The sequence below is a fragment of the Zalophus californianus genome, chromosome 1 (genome assembly GCF_009762305.2).
Source record: "Zalophus californianus isolate mZalCal1 chromosome 1, mZalCal1.pri.v2, whole genome shotgun sequence".
Classification (NCBI taxonomy): domain Eukaryota; kingdom Metazoa; phylum Chordata; class Mammalia; order Carnivora; family Otariidae; genus Zalophus; species Zalophus californianus.
The window spans coordinates 37,248,612-37,273,890 of NC_045595.1; positions in this window are offsets into that span (position 1 = coordinate 37,248,612).

The window sequence follows — 25,279 nt, forward strand, 5'->3', positions numbered from 1 at the left end:
TATGCGGCTCCTCATGCTAGTAATGAGGTCACAGGATGCATATATAGAACAGTGTTTACTGAACCCTGTTCTGAGTAATTCCAGTGTATTATGAGTTAGTGACAGATGTCCATGGTCTGATGATTTTGAGAGACATTAGATTACCAGAGTAAATCTAGTTTGTGACTTTTTCTGAATTGAAAATACCAGTATGACCCGTGATTTTTCTAGAAGAGGATACGGTGATAGGCAAACGATTACCTGTTAACGTCGTAGAACACAATTTGGGAGATGCCGACCCACAATTTGAATGTGGGATGCCACCCAACCACTGGCTTTAATGCATCTGGTCAAGGAAAGCTGTGAAAGACATACCTTTGGTACATAGTTGTGGAATAAATGAATAAATGTGGAATTATCACAAAATGGCCAGAATTATTTGTTCAAGTAGGGAAATAAGAAGGCTATGATCAAGAGAGGTGTAAGCCTCAGATGGCCCTCGAAACTTTGTTTCTAGGCCCATGAGTGCCACTGCCCCTTGAAAGAGAGCCAGCCTTATGCAAGTGTGTGCTTTTTCCAAAAGGAGGCCACGCAAGGGCATGTGGGTGAATTGATATAAGCCATTACCTGCTTCTAGGAGAACTACTCAAAGAAACTTCTTTAATTATCTTTATAAAGAGAATCGTCTCTATTTCCATTGAATTTGATGACTTGATTTGTTGCTTTCCAGCCCAAACCCTAGCTTATTCCTGACAGACCCCCCCCATCAGGATGTCTTTGTATTGGCAGACATTGGGTGCTAAGGCCAAAGTTACTTATTCTAAAGTCTTCAGAATTATTGCAGCAAATTGAAACTACAAATACAATTTATGTCATTAACCTCTTAGGGATTATATTTTTGACTTTCTCCTATGTGACATAGATCTGGTCACATACTCATTGTGAACCTGTGCTCAAAACGCATAATCCCCAAGGGTTACGAGCAGTCATTTCAAAGACCCCCATATTCATCTCAAAATGCAGAAGTGGGAGATAAGGTTTAAGGGTTGGCTGAATGGGACATTGAAATAAACAAGCCATTTCATAGTTCTTAAAATACTTATGGAGCACATTTTTATCTACCAAGCCTGAGAAATGAATTTATTAATCCTCACAACATCCCCCATGTTATTATCAACACATAATAAATATGGAGCTAGGGGTTGAAAGATTAAATTCGCTTTATTTTCCCCCTGCAGGGAAGTTGGTATGACTTTTGAATTAGAATGGAGTTGTCTTGTGCTCTCCAGCCTTAAGTGTGTGTCGCATTTGCCAAATTTGCCTATTTGTGGACATTTTGGGATATAAGATTCTCGCAGAGTCAGTTCTGAGATTCAAGTCCAGGTGAAGTCGGAGTCTTGTCCAGTCCTCCTGGGAGAATGCAGTTTGTGTCATTTCTTTGAAGGCACGGATCTCTGCAAGTAGAGGCTAGTCTTACCGCTTCTTGCCTCTCCTTCCTACTGGCCTCCACCTCACTCCATTTTCCTTCCTGCTATCTAAGTGAGCTCTCTCTCTCTTTTTATCTTTAAAATTTTCCTTTGAGATGTTCTGAACATATAAAAATGTACAAAGAACATTGTAATGAACGCTCCTATCCTGCTTTGAAAGAAAATGTTTCCAGTATAAGCAGAAAGTCCCAGGGTCTTTGCCACATACCCACTACGGTACTCTTCTCTTCAGTGTGACAATTATCCTTCCCAATTCCCATGGCTTTCTTTATATTTTACTACATATTTATGTGTCTCCAAGCAATATAGATTATTATGTGTCTTGTTTCTTTTTTTTTTAAAGATTTTATTTATTTATTTGACAGAGAGAGAGACAACGAAAGAGGGAACACAAGCAGGGGGAGTGGGAGAGGGAGAAGCAGGCTTCCTGCTGAGCAGGGAGCCCAATGTGGGGCTCGATCCCAGGACCCTGGGATCATGACCTGAGTCGAAGGCAGATGCTTAACAACTGAGTCACCCAGGTGCCCCTATTATGTGCCTTGTTTTAAACTGGCATACGACTCACATGATAAGATTTATGTATTTCTGCAGCTTGCTTTTTCTTTTCTTTGCTCAATATTTTATGTAGGAGGTTCATCCTTGATATGTGTGGCCCTAGTTCATTTTCCATGCAATTTAATATTTCATTCTGAATATGCCATACTTAGAGTTGTTTCCTGTTGATAGACATTGAAGTTATTTATATTTGAAATAGATATTTTTGAAATATATTTCAAATATTTGAAAAAATATAAATAACACTCCTATAAAGTTTCTTACACACATATATTTATAGATACATGTGGGACTTATTTCTAAGGGATATTATAAAGAGAGGAATTGTTGAATCAAAGGGTGTTGGTATCCTCCACTTTTACTGATGATTGCCAAATTTCTTCTAATTGAACCATTTTACTCTTAACAGTGTATGACAGTTCTGGTTGCTCCATATGTTCATTATACTTGGTATGATCAGATTTTTATATCTGATTGGTTAAAAATGGTACCTCGTTGGGTTTTAATCTCCACTTTTCTAATTTCTACCACAACTGATAATCTTTATAAATGATTTTATGGTCATTTAGGCTTTGTGTTCTGGAAATTGCCTGTCCATAATATTTGCCCAGTTTTCAACTGGATGGTCTTTTTATTTTTTATTTTATTTTTTAAAAAGATTTTTATTTATTTATTTGAGAGAGAGAGAGAGAGAGAGAGAGAGAGAGGGAGAGCACAAGTGGGGGAGGGGCAGAGGGAGAAGCAGACTCCCCCCTGAGCAGGGAGCCTGATGCGGGACTTGATCCCAGGACCCCTGGGATCATGACCTGAGCTGAAGGCAGATGTTTAACTGACTGAGCCACCCAGGTGTCCCTGGATTGTCTTTTTATTGATTTACAATGTTCTTTATAAATTCAGGATACCAATCATTTGTTAATTATGTGTGTGGACGGTATTACTCATATCTTTGTCAAACTTGTTCTCTATGGCCTTTGGGTTAAAAATCTAAAATTCTTAGCATGGCAAATGTGGATAATTTGGCCTTGATTTCTCCTGTAGTCTTGTTTCTAAAAATCTTCCATCTCCTACTCATGTTTTGGCAAATGTCTCATCCTTATAAGTTCTTACTTATTTGTTCCCTCTGTTTGGAGTGCACTTACGTGATCTTTGCCTGGCTAACATTTATTGCTCTTTCACAAACCAATCTTTTAGGAAGATTTTGCTGCCCCGCCTCCTGCCACACCTCTGTACTTGCATAGCCCCCTGTGCAGACCTGGGAAGACTTCCAGCTTCTCTCTTCCTAGAAATAGTGCCTGATGGGTTTTGCCACTCACACATTTGACTCTGGTGAAGTCTTCCTGAAAGGTCTACCAGGAATGGGTGGTAAGATGGCTTTTTGAAGAAATTTTCAGCCAGGGGTCAGCTAGAGAATCCAGGTCCTATATAAACATTCTGATTAATTTAATCTCGGCAGCATTTCCATTGGGTTCCATATCATCATAGTCTTTTGAACCAGCAGCATAGTCTTTTTGAACCAGCATAGTCTTTTTATCTAGTTTTCAAAGATGGTTACCACTTGAAAAAAAAAAACCCTAAATGTAATTTTTGGAAGGCTAGAAAAAAATTCCACGGATATTTCCCCCTAATCTGTCCCAAGTATCTATTCGAAATGGAGCTCATCAAAGAACTTAACGATTTCCTGCCCAGTGTGAACCTGGATCTGAGACACACCTCTGTTTATTCAATTCTTTTTCCTGTGTGAATGACCAGAACATGCATTGGGACATCTATAATTTTGAAGTTGGGCTTTAATCCAGCGATGGGGCGGCGGGGGGTGGGGTGGGGGGAACAAAACAACACACCAAGCTGTGTATTATTTACACATTTCAGTATTTAATTTCCTGTCTCCATTAAACACATTTTAGTATGCAGATTATTTGCCCAACATAATTTATCAGTTCCTTGTTAGATAATATTCTCCTCAGGGTACATATTGTTCATATTTAGAAATTCTTATTAATCTCAAGAATCATATTGTTTATCCAACAAAATTATTACAGCTTTGATGAAGCTTTTAAAGTGTAACATGTAAATCACTATTTTCTCACTTTCATAATCAGCTGAATTTTTGATCTGGTGGATTATTATGGTTTAGAAGATATTTAGTCTTGGGGAAAATGCACAAGATGGTGCAGTCATGTGTAGATGAGGCTATTTAATTAGAACTGCTGTTAATGACAAATTGCCATCACCAGAGCTACCCCTCCTCCAAATTGCCTTTCTTAAATAGATAAATGAGTAGTGCTATCCAATGTTGTTATAAATAAGAATGGGGCTAATATTTAAAGCTATAAATGTTAGAATAACAAATGACAGGATAGAAGCCGAAAACGAATATTCCAGGATTCTGATCACTTATTTTCTAAATGGCATATTGATTATTTTACCTGAGAAGATACTATGGGTGTTTTTTAATGAAAAATCATAAAAAACGATTATAAAGTAAGATAAAATAAACATGTCCTTTTAAAACATCATTAAGAGAGAAATGTAACTTCCTTGTCTATGGGTTCTGTTTTTATGTGAGACGATCACATGATTTCTACAGCAACATGCTCCTATGTTTAGTAATTCCTTACATCTGAAGAGTATTTTACCTTCTCCAAGCATTTTTATATCCAGTTACATTTTGTCCTTCTGCCATCCCTGGGGCGGTAGAATTCCTAATTTGACAGATGAGGAAACAGACCAGAACAGGTTGCGTGGCTTGAATAAAGCTGAAAAATCAATTAATAACAAAACTAAAATTATAGTTCCCTGACATCATCCATAATGCCTTCTTGTAACCACACCTGAAATGTAAAATGTGGGAAAGTTGAATACTACTTACAGGTGGTGAGGGTTTAAAATACAAGAAGACGTGGCAGTGTTCCAGTAGTAGATATTAAAAATAAATGATCAATTCCTCAACTGCATCCACTGGTTTCTCTCTTCGAAATATTTTCAGCATCTCCTCTATGTTCTATAATGAGGTCTTTTCCTTCATAGTTCACATATAGCTCAAGTCCAGTCACCGTTCAACTGAGGGGAAATGCTTGCCATTTTTAGATTGTTTAGGGATCCCGTCTTTGTCTTCTTTGAGGTAAGTCTATGAGATCTACAATTTTTATTATTAGAATCAGTGTCTCATCCTTTTATCCTCTTTTCTGTTCTTAGTAACAATGAGGTAAGAACCAATACAACTTTTTTCTTTTCTTTTCAAAGATTTTATTTATTTATTTGACAGAGAGAGACACAGCGAGAGAGGGAACACAAACAGGGGGAGCGGGAAAGGGAGAAGCAGGCTTCCCGCCAAGCAGGGAGCCCGATGCGGGGCTCGATCCCAGTACCGCAGGATCATGACCTGAGCCAAAGGCAGACGCCCAACGACTGAGCCACCCAGGCGCCCAGAACGAATACAACTTTCAAATCAATAGCCCTACATTACCACCCAGGAAAATTGTAACAAAGTCTTCGTGACACAGCTGGAAATGTCTGTTCATCAGTTGCTGTAAGAACAATTGAACACTATGCTTTAATTATAATGCCTAAGTACTGGAGGGTGAGCTCTATGAAACTTGAAGGCCACCTGTTGTTGTTTTTTTAGGCAGTCTTGGACTTTTTCTGGGAATCCCAGTTTGTGGTTGAGTGGCAAGACCACAGGAGGAAAATCTCCATTAGTTCCTTGCCTCTTTCCCAGATCCTTCTTCCCTCCTTGACCTTAGGCTGGGAGTTTTATTCTGCACAATGAATTGGACAAAGGAGGGAAGATCCTTCTCTATTTCGGTATGAATAGTGCCAGGTTCAAGTTCATAGTCAGTGCGCTTGAAAGGTCAGTTCCTGGTTCAGAGGACTGCATTTGTCCCTGGTCTTCTGAATGCATGCTCACTGAGTCTTTGTATTCAACAGGAGAAAATGGGCATAGGGAGTGAAAATTGATGAATGTACTTGGTTGTTTCTTAGGCTCTGATTGCTAAAGGCATAGGATTCTCTGCTCTTATGTCTGATTTGGCCGTAAGCTCATCTTTCCTGCTTCCTTATGTACAGTATGTCTCTCTTTCGAGAGGGACTGTCATTAAAAAGAAGCATACCAGCCCTTCGGAGAGTCAGTTTGGAGATTTTTTGACCAAAAATCATTCTTCTATTTCAAGGATTGCACACTCAAGTGCATAGTGGAATCGGAAGCATCAGTGTGTTAGAACAGGCTGAGGGTTGCAATCGTGAGTGGCTGTGGCCAAGTAGCATCGCCCCGCTCTGTGGTCTCCACACAACTTCTGCAAATTGGTATCCTGCTGGAATGCAGGCCCACAGCTACCTAAGCCTCTCATGTTTTTCCATTGCAAGTCAGAAATCCGAATTTTTACGTGAGATCTCTTCATTTCGCAAATTGAAAAAAAAAAAGCTAAGTAAATTACCACGTAGGCTACGCAAAATATGCCAGCTTGCAGCTGCTTATTTCCACGTGTATTAGGAGACCAGGCTGAAGAAGGGAGCTGAGATAAAGCTCATGGAGAAACTTCCCCATTTACATGCTGTTATCCACACCTAGATGCATGGGATGCATACCAAGACAAATGATTTCCTGTCATAGAGACATGGCAGAGCAAAGATTTTTACCTCGGTGTATGCAAAATTTTGCACATGTATTCATTTTTAGGGAGAAATTGTCCATTGCCTTTATGCCATTCTCAAAAGTCTGCCACCCTAAGAGGTCGTGAATCTCTTTTGTTGCATCCTTGACAAGTTGTCATCTAGTTTCTACTTGAATTCCCCTAGGGACAGGGTACTTACTACTGCACAAGATAGTCCATTCCTGTTTTAGACAGTTCTGAAGGTAGAAAAGTCCTCAATGGCAAAAATTCTTACTCAACCTCTTTGTTATTGGGAGCTGAAAAGGCATCTAATCTTTAGGAAGATGCACTTGAAAAAAAATAGTCTTAGAAATTAAGAGGTTGCTATAATTTCCTGTAACTATTATCCATTCTTGGAAAAAAAATGAGCATTATTAAATTGTGATAGTCACTAATGGAATTTCTAATTCTTTTACAATTAAGGTCATTGAATCTTTATGTCTTGACCTTCATTCTGAGACTATTTGCATGAAAATAAAGACTCCAAGTTTCATCGTGTTCTATTGACTCATTTAAGCTTCTTTCGTATCATAGATTTCTAGAAATGTAGAACTGCAAATGATCTGAGTGTCTGAGGTAGAACAGAAAACCCAACGGTCTTAGAGTCAGAAGATGTTGGATTGATTGTTCTGCTCATTATTAACTATGTCATGTTAAGCTGGGAGGCTCATTTTCCTCATTTGAATGTGGAGTCTGTTAAGTGCTTATGGGTTGTGTGACAAGCCAACAGGAATGGGCAGTACACTGTAGGAATCAGCCCAAATCTGTTTTTTTTGTTTGTGATACTGAGTAATTTAACTTTTCCAGGCCTCAGTTTCCACATCTGTACAGTGGGGCTAACTATTCCTGCTTACAGGGGTGTTTTAACTATTAACTGAGATGATGCATGAAGGCTTAGAGAGTGCCTCACATACAGTAGATATTCAATTAATGTTGGCTATTAATATTTTGCTGATGCTGATAGAAATAAAAGCACTGAGTAAAATCAGAAGCTTGAAACTCTTACAATCACCTGGACACTTCATTTTCAACGCAGAGAAGAGGTCTTGGGCAACCTCAAGGTAAGAAGAGCTTTGTCAAGGTGTGCTTAGAAGCAAGGGAAAACTTCAAAAAGTGCCAGTTAGACTGTAGGGCAAGGAGCTTAAAAATATGTTTTAGATCTCTCAAATAAACAGATTAAGGAACAAAATGTAGAGTTGGTATGAGATTTGGCTACAACAAGAGATCTCACAGAAATTTTGCCTTGTGATAGTGCATTCAAGCTGTATGCCAAGGCCTTGGGTGCGTATCTTTGTCTGTGGATGGGTTGAAAAGCCTGAGGCTCATTACTTTCCAGGCTCTGATTTTTCAGATGTGGGGCCCCAGTGGACATCATCTGACGACTTCATGATGCTGTTCTCTTCGATGGGAATTGCTCGGTGGCAAAGACCCCTGATGTAGGTTCTTGGTAGCCTTGAACCACACTATGTTTATTTAAAATAGTGATGGTGTATGGATGCAGAGGAAAAGGAGTAGGGGGAGAAAATCAACATTGGACAAAGAGATAAAAGCATGTCCACCCAGAGAGCAACTCAGGCCCTTTTAAAAGTTTGTTATTAGGTACAGAATCTTACACAGGGAGAGATTCTGGACAGAATCGAGGGAAATATAATCCCAATTAGAAAGATAAGGTGAAATCATAAGAAGGTAGTCTTTTCCTTGACTAATTCACTTTGCTTTCTCATTGTTAAAGAGTAAAGTTGTTGATTTTATACTTTGTTAAACGCAAAAGGGACATAAAATAGCAATTATTTTTTGAATTTAGCCTGCCTTTCTTTGTTTGGGGGTGTGCTATGGCAGAATAAAGGGCTGCGCTTCAGAAATAATGAGCGAGGAGAAGCTATAGGCATAGTTGATACATCAGTCCTTTTGTAGTGAGTACACAGCACCATTTTATTTGGGAATTGAATATTTGAGGGCTAGAGGGACCCCTCCCCCTGAAAGTGCAAAGACCCTGAAGCGTGACTGCTCCCTCCATTTCAGGATTTGAGTGGCATGTCGAGATCCTTCCAGCACGAGGTGCATAATGTATTGTGCAGGCTGACTCCCATGTGGAAGAGAGCACAAAACTTCCTTATGCATGAGGCATTTTTAGCAAATTGGACCCCATTTCAATCTTGATGAAACTTGATGACATTTCCAACTTGCAAGTGCACAAAATGAAAAAGCAAATTTTTAGCTATTTATGTGTCAGAACATCAAAAGCTCAAAAGCCATAATTAAGGGTGTCAGCATGGCAGGGAGACCATATTTCTACTCTTCTCAGGGGTCTTGTGGGTCTCTCCTTGGAGGTTCGATGAAGCTCCTCTTCCCCTTGAAGACTTGAATCAAACAATTTGGATTTCATGAGCCCCACCTGGGAAACTGCCTCTTCACTTCCAACCCTGTCATGTTGATATTTAGTGTTTTTTCCTCTCTCTCGTGAGAAGAGCTATTTGGGAAAGGACTGTGTAGTTGATGCTCCGTATTCCTTAGTTTCCCTGTGCTGCTTTTTGGAAATCTGAAGGCAAAATATAAGAAACAGTGATTTGATGTGATATTTTAATTCCTTTTCATTTTGTGTTTCTATTATATGCAATTAACTTTCTGACTTTGCATTCGAGGAAACACATGAAACAAGATTTTACGATATGCTCATTTAATACATATATAGATATAATAGAGTTGAACATAAATATATGTCCAAATAAATGGAAATAAATGGACATTAAAAATTTAAAAAGTGTCCATTGAAACCAGCCCTTCTAAATTTCCATTGTGTATATGTGTTAAAATGTGGCTCTGATTCAGTAAATCTAGAGAGAACCCTGAGATTCTGCATTTCTAACGTGCTCCCAGGTTGAACCATGCTGATGGTTCCTGAGTCACACCTGGAGGGGCAAAGCTTTACATATCTTTCCAACTCAGGGAGGAGTCTTAAAATTCAGCTGTGGTCACCGTGATTATCAACAGGTGCACTTGTCTGGGATATACATGTTTTGGTTAAGATCGCCTTTGAATTTTATAACAGAAATATTATTAAAATTAATCCCTAGGACTGCTGTTGCCTGTTAATGATTCACAAAAATCCTTGCCTAATAAGAGCTATTTTCTGAAGAGCTCACATTGAATTGCAAATACTACTTCTAATCTGAATGACATCCACAACTCACTTACATAGCCCCAGCCGGAGACAGAGCCGCTCCTGCAAGTGTTGGACAGCCATTATGTGCAATGCATTGTCTTGAGGGCAGTGTGGAAGGATGTTGAATAAGGCACAGATCTGCTACCAAGAAACTTAAACTCCATCATGGGTGGGGTGGAATGGGAGAGATGGAGCATAGATACATGAAAACCCCCATAAAATGGAGGCTCTTTCAAGTGATATCAGATCTAAGAAAGACCCCAAATAAAGATTAATTAGATTCAAAGGCGAGAGAGAGAGGGAGAGCTCATCTGATGGCAGAGCCTAAGAAAGCCTTCACGGAGCAGGACTGAACTAGGCTTGAACCCCTGGGATTAGGCATGTAGAAATGGGGCTGTGAGGTATGGACTGAGGTGCAAACGTATTAAAGGGAGGGAAACTCAGAAAAAAGACATGATAGGAAAAGGAGGTTATGTGTCATAAATTGGGAATAGTTTCAGTTTGGCTGAAGCGCAGATTTCATGCTGGGGTTTGGTTGACAATAACCTTGGAAAGAAAGTTGGAAATTACCTTAAGAGCCAGTGGAAAGAGATTATAAAAAGAAGGTAAGTTTGTCATAGGAACTAATAGGAAATAAGGTTGGGGAGAAGGAGGATTCCATGTAGTGCTGTCTGAGAGGTGACTCTGTCTTATAAATTGCAAAGAAGGTATAATCCAGAGTAGTGGAAATTTTTAACTAGGAAGCATTCGAATATATGCCTCTTACATGGAAGGCATCCAGCAATGTGTTAGGTGACACGGGAGGGATAAACTTGCTACATCTTCCTAGATCATCAGTTTCATTCAGTCATAGTTTCACTCCACACTATATAATTTAAAGCCTTTAAAAATATATTAGAAACAATTATATTTATCCTTAAATTTAATTTATACAGTAATTAACACTAGTCTAAAATCAGTCAGAGGTACCATTTTAGATTTAAATGTGTTTTCCTCTTGTTTTTTAAACTTTAATGTTTACTAACGCTGGTTATGTTAGACTGTTTTAATTAAGAGCTCCTTTTCATTTAAAAAAGTATAGATATACATAAAGAATTTTTTTTAAAGAAAGCATGCTAATCCCTCACTGTTAATCATACACACGGGATGCCTGACTGTTCAAGCTACGTGGCTTTAATAGGACCAAGGCACCCTAGTGGCAGCCTAGTAAATTGCAGGCATAGGGACAAGACGGAAGTAACCTTCTGAGTAGTGCATGGGAAAAGCTAAGTTTATGGAGGCAACACAAATACTACAGACAGGCTCAGCCAGTATCAAGCCTGGCATAGTTTGCCTATGTTTTTCCTGATTGTTACTTCTCCCCTGCTATCATATTTTCACACTCCAGATCTATTGTACATCTGCTTATATTCTGTGGCCCTTTGGAGGCATTAGGATAGCAATTAGGATATCTAAGATTTTTAAGCCCATTAGAACCAATTTTTGCCCCCTTGGAACATTATTTCCCATTGATGACACATGATCTAGAGTTTTCCAGACTCTTCCTCTCTGGGGTAAGATCTTGTCCTCACACTCTTGTGGCTACTCTAAACTGGAACACCTGGAGCCACCATCCTATCAAACAGAGACTTGTCAGAGAGGCACTTATTGTGATGCCTGCTATTGAAACCCAGAAGAGGTCCCTTTACTAAATGCTTATATTAACGCAAGTCCTCCTGTATCACCAAAGTAATTAGTCCTGTCGATTGATTGACATTTTAGTCATTCACCTAGACTAGACTAATCACCATTCTCAGGGTTCCCCTTTTCTTTTTATAGTCATTGCCCTGAGGGCCCAACTGCATAGAACCTGCTTTTGTCTAGTTACAGCATGTCCTTGAATTCTCCCTGCTAAAGTGGGCCAACAGCAGATCCAGAGGTGCTTAAAGCTGCATTCCCATCCCCCCCCATCCCATTTATAAATGGTAATGGGATGACATACAGGAGGAGAGCTTGATCTTCTATGCCCTACAGCTTCCGTTCCTCTTCTCTTTCCCTGAAATCCAGACTCTAACTAGCAGGACTGTGTGTGTCCTCTTGGGTTCTTTCCCACACTTAATGTTCACAATAGTTCTGTAAGGCATTTATCAAGAACATCCCCAAATTACCGATGAAAAGGTCACACAGCTAAAAAATGTTGGATCCAGCTCTTGAACTCAGGGATCTCTGGCTCTAAAACCAGTGCTCTTATCTTATACTGTCTTTGAGAGGTCTGCCAAAGCCTTTCTAAATGGAAATAATAGCTTATTCTTTCCTCTATCCTATTTCTAGACAGATCCCTATATTTATTTTTTCATGTAGTCATTCACTCCGCAGCTATGTATTGAACAACCACTATCTGATAGGAACTTTGCAAATTATTAGAGATACTATAATGAAAAGCACCATTTCTGTTTTCAAGGGGCTCACAGTTTATGAAGGAGATGGACCAGTGAATAGGTATCTGTAACTGTGTCTGGCACAGTAATGATAGTGAGAGCTACATGGTGCTGTAGGAGAAGCACCAAACCCAGTCTGGCTTGTGGTGTGGAAATGGTGAAACATCCAGAAAACTTTGTGTTGGAGAATCATCCCATTCACTGATTCTCTTCCTCCTCATGCATGAAGACTTTAATCAATTTAAACCTACTTAAATAATACTGTTTTATAACATATAATCATGCCATTATATGTTTCTTTGTCTTTCTTTCTACTCCTCTACTCTGTAAGATACTCAAGGGCTAGAACCGTCTCTTCCATATTCGATTTTCCAACACCAGCTATAGTTCGGTACTTTGTCAATGCTGGACCAATGTTTGCTGTCCCAGGGCCCAGTGTGTTTCCCTTGCTATTTGCCATAAGCTCTTGTGTCCCCAGGAATAATGTCTTTGGACTCTTCTGGTTTGAAGACACAGTAGCCAATTTGATATAACTTAAGTGAAAATGGGTGATTTATTATAAGAATACAGGGGTGTATCATGGAAATCAAGTGTAGAATATAGCTGATCTATAGAAGAAAACTACAATCAGAAATAGAAAAAAATGTCAGAATTCTCTGTTGAAATTTTCATTCTTTTTTCTCTTGCAGAATGACTATATTCTACTCTCTCTCCGTGGCATAAAATATGGCTGCCTGACACCTCCCAGGTTTAGTTACTTCAGGTTCAGTCACATGAAAAGACTAACTCAGCTCTCTCAGTCTCAATTCTAAGTTCCCTGAAGAGAGAATCATATTGGCCCATCTTGGGTCAGTAAGATGTGGCTGTTGAGGACCCCTTCTTGTGGGGTTGGGAGGAGTTGGGAAAGAGGTGGTGAAAAGCAGGAGCCTCTCCTTGGACACAGGAAATTAGTAAACTTCTAAGAAGAAACCATTCTTTGATGAAATGTAAGACCCTTCTGAAGCCATTTTCTCACAATGATCCTGGTTTTCCTGAAGGACTCTGCTCCTCATTTGATCAAAGTAATGTCCCTTGGTTTAACCCCTTTGATAAGTGATGATTTTCACCAAGAATAGTGTGCTATATTGATCTTGGACCTTTGCATAATGATATGGTGTATGTGTGTGTGTGGCGGGGTGGAGGGGGACTTCTAGCTTTTCTAATACATGGAACAGAGCTAATGGAGGTACTTTCTGACCCCTCATGAGAACACATGGATAGGCTAGGTAGAATAAATGATAAAAACAATTTTTTAAAAACAATTAATAGCTGAGTTAAAAAGAAAGGGAAATATCCAGGAATCAAGGACTTATAAACAGAAGAAATCATGTCCAGAGTGGTTTAAGACATGAGACTGAACTCTTAACACTGATGTGGGAGCTTAATACACAGCTTAGACCACTTTTCAGGCCAAATAAGGAGTATCATGGAGTTGTTTCCATAACTCGTGGTACATAGACAGAACTTCTACAGAAAAATATCTCAGCTAAAGATGTATTCACAAAAAAAATTAAAAATCACACAGGGAAATGACCCATTATTAGAGAGAATCAGCTGACTCTACAAACATAGTGATTGATGCTAAAATGACCTTGAGGTTATAAAACAGTATTATTTAAGTAGGTTTAAATTGATTAAAGTCTTCATGCATGAGGAGGAAGAGAATCAATGAAAGAACAGACAATTTTGATTTCAAAAAATTTCTCTGTAATAGGAGTTACAGAAATAAGAAATATGGTCATAAATTAAACCTCAGTGAATAAGTCAAATAGCAGATTAGATATATGGGGGAAGGGGAGTTAGAGAGAGAGAGAGAGAGAGAGATCTAAAGAAATAATTCCAATCACTGTCCAGAAGGATAAAGAATTGGAAAATAAAGAAGTCACATTAAAAGATATTCAAGATAGAATAAGAAGATTCAAGAAATTTACTGGATTTTCTGGAAGGAAAGAATTTAACGAATAGGAGAAAAACTATATTATGGTTGCTAATTTTAAGTGCTGATAGAAGATATAAATCTTCAGATTGAAGAGGTATATTGAATCCTAAGCAGGGTAAACAAACAAACAAAATGGCCATCTAGAAACGCTGTAAATAAATTGTAGAACACCAAAGATAAAGTGAAAACTTTAAACACAACTAGAGAGAAAAGATAGATTTCCTCCAAAGGAGCAGGAATTCCACTAAGAGTAGAAATCTCATAAGTAGTAGCAGGTGTGAGAAGAAAATAAAAATCTGCAACATGGGGAGAGAAATAACTATCAGTCCAAGTTAGGCACCCAGCTCATCTACTATTCAGGAGCATCTTCTCTCATGGAAGCTTGCTAAAATGGTCACAGGCGGATGGGCTTTAGGAAGAGGGGAACAGAAGCCCAGGATGGAAAGAGTGGGTTGGAAGAAACACTGGTGGTCCTAGATATTGGAAATTATGTGTCAGCCTGAAAGCATATTGATAGGAGGGAAAAGACTAATATGGTAGAGGGTGAAAAACCAAGCAGAGTTGCAATATTCTACCAGGGAACATGACTGACCAGAATTCAAGTGCTCTTGGGTACACCTAAAATGCTTCTCTATATTGTTAAGAAAATGTAGTAAAAATTTAAGTTTAAGAAGTTGTTTTGTTTTGTTTTGGTTGGGAAGGAGCATGAGAAAGGCAAAGGGAAAGCATGGCAAATAGGTTACTCTTTGTAAAATGAAGAGGCAGAAATAAATCCAAATATTTTAATATCTACAGTTAATATAAATGAATAAATTTGCCATTTGACAGTCTGATAGTTACATCGGTTTAAACAAATTCCAGTTAATAAATAAATAAATAAATAAATAAATAAATAAATCCAGTTATATACTCTTTCAAAAGACAGACCTTAAATATAAAGGCACCTACTATGATAGTGGACTTGGGTTCTTTTTAATCTCTTGACAACCCTAATGAAGTCACTAAAACTCCTTTCTTGTGATAGATGAGAAAACTCACATGTACCTATTCTGGAGTGTTGAGTGCCTTCCATGAATAAGAAGTAACAGTAATCAAACATAGCCGGATGTAGGATTCCAAGTATTTTAATGCTTTATAACATCAAATTGAGGAACTGCTGATCCGTGTTTGCCACAGGATTAGTTTTCACAGATGGCTGAGAATAAAGCATATGAAAGAACATATATGTCTTCTTTTAGAACAAAATGGACACATCTAACAGCATATGGTATAGTTATTTTAATTATGAAGTTTTGCCATACCATAATTAATGATACAATAGAAATTCAAAAGGCATGGAAACATTAATTAGCCGTGATAATGCTATGACATAAACCTCTTGTTTTCTGGTTTTTCCGAAATCCATTTTTCCATGTTATTAGGCTGTTGATATTTTGATCATGCACATAGTTCTTAAAAGCCAGAGTAGATAATAGGCCAGGTTATATTCATGTAACTGCACACAAACCAAATTTATAATTATATAAAATCCGCATATAGACAGAGACAAATTTGGGTGGCTTTTGAAAATGTAGATAATCAAATCTCACTACATATTTACCTGAACACATCTATATTTACATTCCACTCCACCACTGATTCAAATAATGAAGGGAGAGCTGGCCTTAAGGGATCTGATCTGGCACATTCATAAATAAAAAGTGACGCGTACAAGTTGATCCCCTGCTAGGATTTTGAAAGTCAGATACGGCACGCTGATACACTGAACCAGGGTTAAGGGTTGAATGTTTCTATTCCCTCAAATTCATATATTGAAGTTCTAACCCCCAGTGTGATGGCATTTGGAGGTGAGGCCTTTGGAGGGGAATTATGTTTAGGTGAGGTAGTGAGCTTGGAGTCCCTAAGATGGGATTAGTGTCCTTGGGGTCCAGAGCTTTCTCTTTCTTTGCCTTGTGAGTGTGTAGTGGGAAGGCAGTCATTTGCAAGCTGGGATAGAAGATCCTCACCAGGATCTGAATCTGCTAGTACCTTGATCTTGGACTTACAGATTCCAGAACGGTAAGAAATAAATGTGTGTTGTTTAAGCCACTCGGTATATGGCATTTTGTTACAGCAGCCTGAGCTGACAACAGGGCTCCCTGATGAGGTTGGAATTAACAAGTAGATCAAACTGGGGGTGCCAGTTCATTCACCTCTGTTGTTATGCCCACCCGAGGGGCATGTGGGAAGGGAGATTGAACCTTGAGTAGCCTGTAGACCATGTGAGCCTAAATCTCTGAGGTGTGCTAGTCTACTTGTATGTGTTCATAATAAGAATATTTAAAACCAAACCTTACTTTACATTTTGTTGAACATTACAATGAATGCGTTACCCCGTGTTTCTTGCCTTAATGGGCTCTCAGGAGGAACTGATGAGACATCCAGTTGCTGTACTCTTAGCTAATGTTCCTTTTGGCCTCATGTAGAAAATACCAGGCAATTTTTTTTTTTCTCCAACAAAACCTCTTTGTAAATAGAGTAAAATATAAATAAAAATTAAAAGGGAAGAAGTCACACATAAGTTGTTTATGCAAATGGGCATCAAAACACATGAATCAAAGCCATTCTGAGTAACTTTTCTATTTACTGTATTTGTGAAGAGACTCATTTGAGCTAAAGTGCGTAGAGGTCCTAGAGTTTCACACACAGTGCTTATATTTTTGTGCTTCTTGCTGACTCTGTTTAGTCCATGTTCATTCATATCTCTGGACCCAACAGCGAATTCGGGGAAAAGCAGAATTTTTGACAAATCAGGACATTGGGAAGAGAGTTTTAAGGAAACATCTTTGACAGAGGCCAAGTAAAGATGAAGAACACTGAATTTCTGTGATAAAACATGTTCCATAGTGATTCAAGCATAATATGAAGTTCAGAGTATTTGCTACATCTAAAGATATTAATTATTTTAGTGGAGGTTTTCTTTTTTTGTTGAAAAATATTTTTTTCTAATTTTAATATTTTCAGTGTTTTAAAATAATGTACACTCAGAAAAGTGCAATTAAATTACACATCTTAACAAATAATTTAAAGTCTAATATCTATGTAAGTATTATGTCAATTTTTTAGTGGAGGTTTTAAATCACAATGTGAGCGCTGTGAATTGTGTAGGACTGATGAATCACAGACCTGTACCTCTGAAATAAATCATAAATTATATGTTAAAAAAAAAGAAGATAGTAGGAAAGGAAAAATGAAGGGGGGGAAATCGGAGGGAGAGACGAACCATGAGAGACTATGGACTCTGAAAAACAAACTGAGGGTTCTAGAGGGGAGGGGGGTGGGGGGATGGGTTAGCCTGGTGATGGGTATTAAAGAGGGCACGTTCTGCATGGAGCACTGGGTATTATAAGCAAACAATGAGTCATGGAACACTACATCAAAAACTAATGATGTAATGTATGGTGATTAACATAACATAAAATTAAATTAAAAAAATCACAATGTAAGTTCTGTTTAAGCTATAGCTTCCTTTAGGGTTGGCATTGGCCAGTCTTATAGGTGGTGCCTTATATTCACATGTTTGATGAGCATTTTTTATAGTTACTCACAATAATCTTGTCGTATCAGAGAAATTTGTGCCAATATTTCCCTAGAGATAGGGAGAGGGAAAGCAGTAAAGAACAAGACCATTGCAAATCATACAGAATATGAGGGAATCAAATATATAGCCCTGGATTTGAAAGATACTAAATTTACATCAGGTCTTTATTTCAGTTGGCCCAGGTAGACTTTGACAAGATTGCAAAAGATGCCTATTACTTCTGGTCATTCATTATAATACTTCACTATTCATTAGCTCATGTTCATTAAGTGCTTGCTCTATGCTGGGTACTGGTGTGAGCATTTCAGATGTGTTTGTCTCCTTTAATCATCTCAATAACCCCTTAGATAGCTACTGTTACTGTTTCTCCACTTCTCAAAGAAAGGAAACCGAAGTTTAGAGATGGGAAGTTAAATCTTGCTGATATTTAGTCAAGACAGAATCTGAACCCATGTCTCTTGGACCCTAAGGACCATGTGTATAATCGCTGTTAGGTCTACCCAGATATCCTCAGTAAAAAGCATTTCAAAAAGAGTTGTAAAATAAACGTTAATGTTACAAAGATTCTTAATGAATAATTTCATGAAAAAGATCCTTTCTCCGATAGTCATGTATTAATACATACTTAAATATATATTAAGTATGTAAATTAAATTAAGCTAGTGAACTTCAAGCATCCATATCTGGTCTAGGGAGGTAGTGCTGAGGGATGCTGATTAAGGCAAAATGTGGATTCCATTTCTTGCGTTTTGTCATTAAAGTATTTGCCATTGTAATGAACCCAAAGCACTTTATAAAATGGAATGAGTGAAATTAATAGATGGAGGCAGTTATAAGGGATTTCTCATTCCAGCCTGGAACAATGTCTAGAGACGCTGGAAATAATTCACTTAATCTCACCCTAATGTAGTTTCCCACTGAAGTGGATAAACAAATGCTTTCCTTAAACAAGATTTGAAACAAACAAAAAAGACCCACCCACTTACAATAATATTCAGCTGAAACCACTCAATCTGACACGTGCCTTCAAATTTCCCACGGTGTTGTCATCTCAAACATGTTGGCTCGGGTTTGTGAGATAAACTGGTGATGTTCAGTGTACAAAAAGTTCAGATTCTTGTGTTGTTGAACTCAAGAACGCTGCCCATAAGTCCCATGAAAGTTTGGACCGTATTCTAGAATTCTGAATGCAGAGTCTTCCGCTTACGAGTTTCACGGTGAGAGTTTATTTTTATTTTATTTTATTTTTTTATTTATTCATTTGAGACACAGAGATACAGAGAGAGAGAGAGAGAGAGAGAGCATGAGCAGAGGAAGAGGGAGAGGGAGAAGCAGGCTTCCCGTTGAGCAGGGAGCCCGATGTGGGGCTCCATCTCAGGACCCTGGGATCCTGACTTGAACCGAAGGCAGACGCTTAACCAACTGAACCACCCATGCGCCCCCAGTGTAAGAGTTTTGCCCACACCTCATAATGAAGTTAAATTTGTGACACCCTCTTCAATTTGAAGGCAGAAAGATTAATAAGCGTAACCAAATTCATGGCAAGAGAAAGAAGAGCGAGGAGATAGATAAGAACTCTAATGTTTATCTGAGCACAAATATTGGAGATCACTACATAGGGAGTAGAACAAAATGGCTTAAGTGAATGACTTGGTTTCAAGTTCTATGAGCAGGACGATGCTTCTCTTTTTTAAAAGGAAATTGTCTGCATTGCCCTTTTTTCATTGTGTCATGTTTTATTTTGATTTAAAATATTTTCTGGGATTCTATAGTTTTGCTGTCTTCTCTGTCTGCACTTTCCAATAAATGATCTATTTATTTACATGAGAGGCAAGTTTTGCTAATGCAAAGACAACATGCAAGACTTTTTCCTGCCAATTTTCTAATGAAAACCAATGACAGTTTTTTTATTTTGTCATAAGTTTCATTTGCTTAAAATGAAAAATGTATTCTTAAACCAAAATAAAAAAAATATCATATTATCAGTATTTCTGGCAGCAAGTGAATGAATACTTTTTCTGAATAGATCCCGCTGAATGGCCACTCTATGACTACCGTGTTTTGTTAGAGAAGTATATTAAAAAGTAGAAACAGCAACCTGAATGAAGAAAAGGGATAGAAACAAAGTATAAAATATGTAATCTTTTAAAAGAACCTTATCAAGGAGAATCTTAGTGAAACTTTAAATGAGAGAGTCACACAATCCCAAAGCTTTCCCATTTCCTATTCAATAAATAATTTACTTTTTAGATGAGATTCACTAACATTATTGCAGAATAACTGTAATTGAAAATTATTAAAGCTCTATCTTTATTGCATTTTAAAATCTGCGCATTTGGTGTTTGACCAGGTCTGCCTCATCATTAGCAGTTTTGAGGGAAAAGCAAAATCTCTGTCTCCTGAAGAATAAAGAGCAAAAACCTTAATTGCTTTCTTGTTTCCCACAAAGATGCTAATCTGATGAACTGAATGTCAGGAATAATAAGACAAAATGATGGTGTACACCCTGCAAAGAGAAAATAAAACATCTTTTTATGTAAACTGTCACCAGAACCTCAAGGAAACTCTTTGCTCTTTTCCTGCCCTGATTTTGAACTGCTTCATTAAAAGTAATTTTGTTTTTCAGGAGGATAACACCCACATTATTCTATAAAAATAATTTTAAGAGAAATCTTCAATTAAGAGGTTATTGTTGCCTGAAAGATTTTTCCATAGTTGGTTGGTAGCTGAAAATGTGATCTTCCCAAGTTTGAATGGAAATATGACATTCATAATAGTTTAAAATAGATAAGTGTCTTGTCTGTTTGAAATGCCAATGAACTTGGTATTATTTATCAGATCCTTTGAAAATGTTGGAATTTTCAGAGGACAGAATCTTCAAAAGGGAGAGAAATTAATCATCAATTCTTCCTGCCTTCAGTTGGTTGAAAAGTTAAATTAGAGAGATGGATAAAGCCCTTGTTCGGTGCAGTATTTTGAAAATAAACGAGACATCATGGACTCAAGGTACAGCCCTCCCCTGCCTGCAAATCTTCCTTTTGGTTCATTTTGGATGGAAAACCTGTAAAACTCATCTCACCGGCCATCAGACTCCGGCCCAGTACTTGTCTTACCTAAATTTAGGTACTTGCTTGGTCCACTCTGCAATGTGATCAATGTTTAGATACATAAATACATATAAACCACTTAGAAGGGGAATTTCAAATTCTTAATTTAAAAAAAAATCCCAAATTACTTAATAATTTGTCCTCTGGAGAGTACCATAGAGGGGTTTCTGTTGACTTAAGATGCCACTTAAAATCCTCCCCACCCCCCTTTCAAACTCTCTTCTGGGAAACAAGTGATCTTCAGAAACACTCATCATAAAGGGTTCCAGGTCAAATAATTCTGTGGAATTCTCAAGATTGAGTTATATTTGTGATGTAAAAGATACCTCAGTGTATATGAAAGGCTCTGAGAAGCTCTGCATTCTGTTCAGCAATCTGTTCTACATTGTCTAGTGTAGAATGAATTGCTCAGTGCAGCACTTTCCAAACTTAGTTATGGACCCCTCTTTTATTCCCATCTAGACAATCCTCGTGAGGTAGATACCTTCCTGTTTTACAGATGAAGAAACAGGCTCAGGGAAGTTAACTAACCTGCCTATGGTAGTTCAGCTCTTGAATGATACAGCTAAGATTTGAAGCCTCCAAGCCTTCTATCTTATCAGCACCATGACCTAAAATACAAGGAAATACATTCATTTGAATATATGGACTATTTCCAGTTATGGTTAGCATTTTTTTTTCTGTGCAATCTTTAACAGATTTCTTTTTTCCTCATGGCCATGCTACTGGGATTATGTTAACAAATAAATGAACACCCCCACCCCCACCACGCAGTTACATACAGTATATTTGCTTAGAAAAAGGTTATTAAATACTGTGCAGTCCAATAGTTAGGAATGGGCCCAAATAGCACATAGAACACATCATTTTATAACCACTGTGTAACAAATATGGAGTCAAGAACAGCAGGAATATTACCTTAAAGCTGGGAATGATATTCAGGAAAATATTGAGTGAGTCTGTAGAGAAACATGATATAAAGAAATCCATTTGCCTGGAAGGATCTTGTTTAAGCTAATTTCAGAAATATTTAAAGGATTCAATTTTATACGTAATAGTAAAATGAAAGTTACATTGAGAAAAAAACATTTAAATGCATTAAAAGATTCCTGTCAGTGAGAAAAATCTATGTGTTTTTAATTTTTACATAGACATTTTATCTACATGTATCCCTTTCTTCTCTTTATATACATGGATATTTTTGTGATTAGGAAAGCATGCACATGCATATACAAATACATATATAACTAATAAAAACGACCTTGTATCTGAATTGTTAAAATACACATTTTTGGTATTTTAAATGTAATATAATTTTAGATCCTTTTCATAAATGTCCAGTGGACAAATTTATTATTATTATTGTTATTTTTAATTTCCTGCATCAGATCTAGGTCTCTGATAAGTACAACAGACAACCCCAGCACTGTGGGATGGGCTTGACAGTTCTTCAATAAAGGACTGTGTGGTTTTTTTGTCAGTGTCTTCCTTCCAGTGACAGCCGCTTTGTTCTTTTCTAGTCAGATTTTCTAGTTAACACATCAAAAGTGTATCTGTGTACACGAAGTACGAAGAAAACAGTTCAAAGAGGTAAGAGATTCACTTTTAACTCTTGCTACATTTTCCCCACACTTGTCACAAAAGATGTCTCATATGGAAGCTTCCGAACAAGGTGAGGAGTTCATGATGGAGCCCAGGCCTCTGTGGCATTTCAGAACTCATGTTCTAGAAGGCGAGTTGGTCAGGCAATGTACTGAGAGTCTCCAAATCAGTGAGAACAAATCTGGGCTGAGGAGTTTGCATTTTCCAGAGACAACCAAGCCCAAAAAGCTGGACACAGCTTTTTATATTGAGTTTATTGCAAAAGCCCGATTTCCTCTTCTTGGCCTATATTTGTGACAGTAGCCATGTGCTTGATAGACACAACTCTGGAACCATTGCTCGGGCCCCTGCCAGCCGGGGTTCCTGCACACACATGAGAACAAAAGTTACCTGGGCTTCCATGCTTAAATAAATGTTCTGGGGGTGGGACTCCAGGATCTTTTTTGACTAAGGTGGCTAAACCTGGAATGGTGTCAGCATAGTCAAACCCCAGGAGAGGAGCCTCTTACACGGCCTCCATCTTGCGGCTCTCTAGTGATGAGTGTAGGCAGAGGTCAGGTAGAAGGCAGCTTCCTTTCTCCTCCTCCCAGCCATACCTCCCTGAAGCCCTGGGTAGGGAAAATGTCTAGAAAGAACTACTCCCTCTCCTCCACCCCCCCGCCCCCACCTTCGGTGAATCAGGTTGAAATAGGCTAGCCCCGGGTTGTGCCATATGTATGCTTTTAGTGTACCAAGTGGAGCAAGAGCAATAAACATTTATTTTAAGGAATTTTTACATTTGATCTTTTAACAAAGCATCTGTGCAGTCATCGTGAGAAAAAATAACTTTGTTCAACTTTCTTAGGCTTACTTTAGTGTTGAGTGTGGTTTTAAAATTTGATATATGTCAGCTTTTCAAAATTTGATATATTTCAAAGTTTTAAGGGGCTCTGGAAGGCTTAAGCCAGCCCAGGCAAAAGCCGTGTGCACAGCAAACAAACAAAACAGCCCCACATTTCCTGAGCATTCCTGGTACATGGTAGCATGGTAGCCAAGCAAGCAGGAGCCAGGATAGTGACAGGGAGGGGACATGGACTGGAGACAGGCTGCTTGGGGTCAACTGAGTCAGCCATGTGGCTTACCCTCTCTAAGCTTGTTCTCTTATCTGAAGTAGGGATTCTAATGGTCCCACACTCACAGTGGTTTTTTTTTTTTTTTTTTTTTCTATTGGAAGGACAATTATGCACGTGAAGTATTTGGCACAGTCCAGACACATGACATGGATCTCATTAAAGACTCAGAGTGACCATATCATTTACCAAGGTCTCCAAAGACCTGGGATTTAATGATTGTCTGTTGCGTTCCAAAAGTATATTCTATTACAGTGCCTCTGCGGGCCCTTTACTCTGCATTCACTAAGAAGTAAAAAGTCTTACCTATCAAGGATTTTATTTTTCACTTGTACTATATGCAGCCTACAATCAAGAATGTGATGTTCTTCCTAGATTGTACCTCTTTCCTATTAATTTTCAATTATTAAAGAACATAAAGGACACAGGTATGCTTAATCAACAAAGATATATTACAAATACTTAAATAGGCACAGTAATAATTTCTTTTTTTTTTCTTTTTTGAGAGAGAGAGAGAGAGCGGGGCTGGGGGTGGGGGAGGGTGGGGGCAGAGGGAGAGGGAGAGAGAGACTTTTAAGCAGGTTCCTCGCTGGGCGATCTCAATCTCACAACCCGAGCCAAAATCAAGCGTTGGACGCTTAACCAACTGTGCCACCAGTTGCCCTCATAGTAATAATTTAAAGTAACATGAAATGTAAGTAGAAAAGGTAACAGGAGAAAAAAATACCACACATTTTATTCAAGGTCAAGAAATCTGGCAACAGGGCTATTTACCTAGTTCAGGCATGTATTCTTTAAATTGTTTTCCTTTAAAAATCATGACTTTAGAATCCATAACTTAAAAAGATTACGTCTCTAGGTCTCAGAATGAAATTATTTTGCCAAATAAATGTTTTTTTAAATGATCTTTTAGTATAACTTTTGCATGAACTCCTCAGTCTGTGAATCCTCTACCAAATTTCTCTATGTTTATTAATTCCCAAGGGTTTTATTCCCCAATATTTTGTTTTTTTCCAGTATTTACCTTACCTCCCTGGGGCATTCGCAATGGTGTTTTGAGCTGTGATGAACGCTCTTCCTTTTGGTTCCCAAACTTTTTAGTCTTCAAAATTACCTGAGGTACTTAAAATAATTCCTGGCACCCACCCCATAACTTCAAGATCAGTGGTTAGTGCCTTAGACTCACTCAGAGGGCTTGTTAGTGCATAGATTGCTGGGCTGCACCCCCAGACTTTCTGATTCAGTGGGTCTGGGATGGGGCCCAAGTTCCTGCATTTCTCACGAGTTCTTAGTTGATGCTAATGCTCCTGGACTGGGGACTGTACTTTGGGAACTGCTATCCTAGATCATGCTTTTCTGGGAAATGTTTGTTTTTAAGGCACCCCTAGGTGGTTCTGGTATTTAGCCAGGCTTGGAAACCAGCGTTCTGGTGATAGTTGCAGAGTATATTAACTCTTCCTATGTCACTTGGGTATGGACCTGAACCAGGGGGTTGAAAACCTCCAAGTCACCTACCTCTAAGGTTGTGGGGAATAATAGATCTGTTCTCAGAGATCTGAATGCGTGCTGGACAGGGGTTGGTGGGAGGAGGGGAGGAACAAAAAGGTTAAAACCAGGAGGTTTTGGAAGGCCTCTGAATATTCTCTTTCCAAA